Here is a 5504-nt window from a genome sequence, read left to right as displayed (position 1 = left end):
ATTCAACAAACAATTTATCAAAACATGCGCCACAAAATTGTTTCCTCACCCCCAAAGTGCTCCATCCGGGCGCTCCCCAAACCGCTCCCGTCGGTGGCTTCATTAGGAGCGGGATGAGTGTCAACGGAACCAAAGAAGGCTGCACAGGCAGGTTCTGTCGCTACCTAGTGGGTTCCTGTTGGTTCGTGCGCTTCGTGCTGCTTCGTTCGTTGTGGAGCGCTCCTTGGAAAAACCGTCGAGTTCCAAAAGGAGCAATCTCGGACGAGCCCACATCGTTATCGAAAAAATGCTTCCCACCTTCCACCTGGCTCGTCCCGTTCGCCCTTCCCACCCGGCCGAAGGCTCATGATCATTAGCTGCCGAGCAACGGGAGCACCCGGGCCTGCAGGAATGCACCAACAATACCCGTGGCGCATGGGTCCGCGCAGCGCTCGCACAAAAAGACGCAACCGATATGGCAGGGCACACGGTACGCGAATGCGCTCGAAAGATAATTGATTTCGTTCCCATAATGCCCTTACCCAAGCCACCGTTCCACCTACACGCCTGAACCTTCTGCCTGGGCTGACCTCCTCCGCTCGGACCGGGAGCAGTTCCAGGAGTTCCAGGACCCCTGGGCGGGCGCAAAAAAGGGGCAAAAATTGATTAGACAGCCGATGGGAAGCCTGGGAACATGGACGTACCGTCGTAAGCCGTGTTGTGGTGTTATGACGTGGCCGTTGTCCTGGGCAACCCCCGGGGGGAAGCGATTCGATACCGCAGCGCACATACCCCGTTGCAATCCAAGTGCCCCGAGAACAAGTGAACCAAAATCGTAAAGTATCCGCGTATATATATCCCCTTTATGGATAGTGAGTCGTGCAGACCGGTAGCAGGACGCCCCCGGGACGTCCCGACACTGGGCCACTGGGCGAACATTGGCTCCATTTTCTTTTGCCATCAATTTTCTTTGCCATCCTTTGACCCTTTGGCTGACACGGGACGGTGGGGCCCCGTGGAAAGCGGCTCTGCGATCGATCAGCCCTAGATCGGCTTCAACTACTGTGCGACGCAATGGTTGGATCAAAACGCTGCTGGAATCTATGTTTTTTGCACGTCGTTTTTTTCGCTGTTGTTGTTGTTGCTTCCTTCGCTGTCCTGCTGCGGGCACGACGTTACCGCCCGTACCGGGGGCCCTTCGATGCTGTGTGTGTGTGTGTGTACGTGCGAATGGACTACCAGGCTAATCGATCAGTGGGGGTGGGTGAATGTGAAAACGCTACCGCAAAAGTGCTTCTTGTGAGTTGCCGTTTCGCTTGTCGAATGTCGTCTACTAAGGGTTCGGTGTGGGGATGGGAGAGAAGATGCAAAACATGGCATGCCCAGAGGATGTGGTTTGTAGAAAGTGTCTGAGCTGTCGGTAATGGAATGATGGGCCGTCGAACGGACTACGAACGGGAAATGTGTCTGCCGTTGCGAAGGTGGAGGAAAAAGTGCTTTTAACGGTATTGCAGAAAGAGCAGGAAGCTTTTTTATTGATATGTTTTTCTGTAATGTAGACGCTGAAAGTGATACTTACGGATATTTGCTATTGTAGATCGGAGTGTTATGTGTTGTACAGTTGGAGAAATGTTTCTATATAGCTAACGACGTACGTACACCATTGTACGAGCTTCTCAGAATAATGTGGCGTTATGAAAAGTGTGGCAGTCATTTGGAAAAATAGGTTAACGATCCTGGAATCAATATTAATCGTTCCATGAAATTATCATAACTAAATGGAAATATGTTCCTTCCGTCGGCCATTGTAGTTTCTGTTTTGACAGAACTGCGCTCTACGCAGCAAGCAGTAAAATGGCCATTTGCCGAACAACGGTGGAGGAAATGGCCATTGTTAATTCGACGAACCGGGCACACATTAACATTCCCCCAACTCATAAACCCAAATTAATCAACATCTACGACCTTCGTGCCCTTTATTTCCGCGCCCAGGCAGCCCAAGGTCCCAGGGAGCGCGGTTGATAAGAGAGGGTGGAAAAGCAGCGCACTCAAAATAATGATCCACTTTACCATTTGATGAGTACAGGGAAAACGCACGGAAAACACCGCTGGGTGAAGGTTTGTTCCATTACGATCTCCGCGATAATGGGAACCCCTTTCTTCTCCCCTCGCGCTCTTTTGCTTCAAGACAATAAAATCCGTATTCCAAGAAATAAGCCAATTAATCATTTACCTCTGAAACAAGACGGATGGATACAAAAAAAAAAAAACAACACAAACCATACGCATCAACTCCCCTGAAGTGTGGTTTGAAGCGAAACAAAGTGTTTTGGGTGAAATGTCTGTTACTTGCTTTTGTTGCGCAAAGGGAGCGAGCTGTACACAATTTAGTGGTTTTTGTTGAGTAATTACGATGAGCTGGGAAATGGGAGTGCGAAGCAGGAAATGCTAATTGATTCAGTTAACGCACCAACACCCAAAATGGTGCCGTTTTCCTCCTGGCGAGCGAGAACAATTTTTGTGCTGTGGCCCTGTTTTCCGCGTGGAAACCGTTTTTGTGGACGATGCGTAAATGATGATTGGATGGAAATGGAATGTGTATGGCCTTAAGCGACTGTTAGATACATTTAGTTAGACTCCTGAACCACACGTCTTTGCTACATTGGAGGTAAATTTGTGTGAAATGATGTGCTGAACACGTTTTTTAAATATTCGGTTGCATGAACCATAACACTTCCAATCAACCGATTGATAAGGTCTTAGACGCACACAACCGTTTAAGATACATCTCCCATCACATCATCGTTCTCGTCATGCTCCTCCTGAGCATGGGCGTTTGCTGCCGGTGGTGCGGAAACCACCGAGTGATAATTACATCGATACGCACCCGCCTTCATTTAACGCCAACACCGCATGGGAACTGTCGCGCGCAGGACGACAGGACGACCGACGGGATGTCACGCTGTTGGCGCGCTGTGTCGGTCGGTCCGGGAGTGCACTTGAGACCTCGGGGCGGAAAGAAAATCCAAAAACCACACAAAACCACGCGAGACGCGAGAAGGCAAAAACTAAAAAAAACCGCGCCCACTGTTTGGTGCTGCTCGCCGCCGGCTTCGAGGGTGCGTGCGCGTGTTTCGGTCCCGCGGGTGTTGGTTGGTTGCCGCGCGTTACTTCCCCATGTTTTGTTCCCCTCCACCCTGCTCCCCACCTCGGCCACGCTTTCCGTGTACGGGGTGCTTCGTTGGTGTTGGAATAACACTTTCCTTCCTTTGCCTACTGAGAGGGAGGAGAGTTCGGGCTGCGTGGCTGCTGCGTGGAAAAACAGGTTCGCATCGTGCGCGAGCAGGACAACAGCAACACGCGCTAGGGGTGGTGCGGTTTTGCCCGAGAAGGGACTACGCGTGGAAGGCAGTGAGGGCGGGAAGTGCGGGCGTAGGGAACAACAACATTAATTTCCCAGCGAAACCTGCTGCGTAAACAAGCAAGCAAGCAACCCCAGGCGACGCGTGCGCATCATCAGCATTCCCGCTTATTCGTTGCGCTACGTGTGTATGTGTGGGAAGGATACAGGATGAGCCGGACGCGATGGGTGTGAGTGTACGAGAGAGAGAGTGAGAAGCAACGAAAATAAAAACCAGTTCTCGCTCATCTCGCGTAGAACGACGCTTTTTGTTGTGTTTTGTTGTGCTTCGTTCCGTTCCGCGTGTTCTCCTCCGCGTTTGTGGTGTTGTGTCTTGTTCCACGCAATGTTCTTTCACGACGCTTGGGAAAGCAGAATGAACAAAACCACAACAACTGCGTAGGGAAATACATTTTCTCAGCCCCTCAGCTTGTAGGAGGATGTAGGTTTTGTTTGGTAACACTGCATGGGAATATTAAAACAATACGCACACACACACCACACGCTCAAGGCGATGTGACACAAATGTTCCACTGACAGGTTACAGGTTTGACTTTCAATTACCGAGATGGATGTGTCCCAATCGATGAGAGAAATGGAGGAGCTTCACAGCGATCGATGACTAGTCAGAAAGGGGTTGAAAAGACAAACAATCAGGTTAAAGCGTTGTGGGTGAGATTTTCCATTGTTTTAGAAAGTCAGGGAGTTCAGGGAGGAACATTGGGAGGATTTTAACACCAACTGTGGAGTTTTGTTTGGTTGTTTTTAGGCTTACTCTGGTAAACAACTGAATAATGCAATTGTACTTGTAATGAAATCAATTCAAATTGAGGGATCGATAGGTTCGATTAACTTGGACCTACATCCGTAGCAACGACTGACTGTTCGGCTCGGTGTTTGGGTGGCTCCACTACGTTGCCGAGATTAGAGATGGAGACTCTTACAGAAAGGAGTCTTTTATGCAGAACTACGAAAAGACAAATATTTACCAAGATTTTCGCTGAGACAGGAATTGAGTTTGTGCTTAGTCTCAGAGGCTCTGTCTAAAGGCTGAGATAACTTTAAGACTAAGATGATCATGAACTATAGATACAGTTACAAAATTGTCATCAGGGCATTACATTTTCTGTGATCTTCTTATTTTCACAACCCAGTTGTATTTTACATAGCTTTGTAATGGAGTCAAATCACATAGTTCTTTGAAGTTCAAGTTTTTTAAAGAATGGAACACAGATGCATCACAGATTTAATTATATGTTGTATGCTATACTCGGTCTCCAAAAACTAATTCCAGAACTGTGACTGCTCAATTCGCTACCGCTTCGGTGTGCATAAAATCTCCAACCTAATAGACGTTGATACAAATTATGCCAACAAAGAGCCCTCCATTGCTGCAAACAGTGCACCCACCGGGGGCAATTCTTCTTTCGAACCAATAAGACCACCTTCCGATGCTGCGTAATGATATGTTGAGCTTCTGTGCTGATCACTCGCCAGTGCATCCATTTATCGTTGCATTCCACGGCCCTCGGTGAAACCACACCACGCGCAAAGAAGCATAACGAGGAGGAAAACTAATTTCCCCCGCCCTCTAGAAGCACCTTCCCCCCCCCCCCCCCCCTTCTTACCGGGTGGCGCTGTATTGTTCAAAACGAATTCGCCCAATGAAACAAATGGTTTCCATTTGACCCGTTAATGGACATTATAAATTCGGCAGTGCGCATCGAAATCGCTCCAATTAATCAGCGAGGCTCAGTGCGGACAAGCGAGCAAGCGCGAGCGAAAGAGTGACCGTGGGTGGGTGGTTGAGGTAAAGGAGTCGTAAAATTAAAACAAAACACAGCAACGCAAAAATTGCACCCCAAGGGGTATCTAAAGACGATTGTGAGATTTAAGAACCTGTGAGCGAAATAAAACAAAGAACGATTAAAAAAACTGCCACTAACACACAAAAAAAAAAACCCTCGAACGATCATAATTTTAATGTAGCTTGTTGTTGTGTGTACAGTTTCGGTTCTGTTGCTACGTCGAATTAACCTTCGCCAAAAAATATGAAAAAACCTAAAAAGATGAAGGCAAAAATACAAATTCCACCAATTCATCACCTTCCCGAGCTTGTACGATC

The sequence above is a fragment of the Anopheles coluzzii genome, chromosome 2 (genome assembly GCF_943734685.1).
Source record: "Anopheles coluzzii chromosome 2, AcolN3, whole genome shotgun sequence".
Taxonomy (NCBI): Eukaryota; Metazoa; Arthropoda; class Insecta; order Diptera; family Culicidae; genus Anopheles; species Anopheles coluzzii.
Note: the sequence above shows the minus strand (reverse complement) of the source record.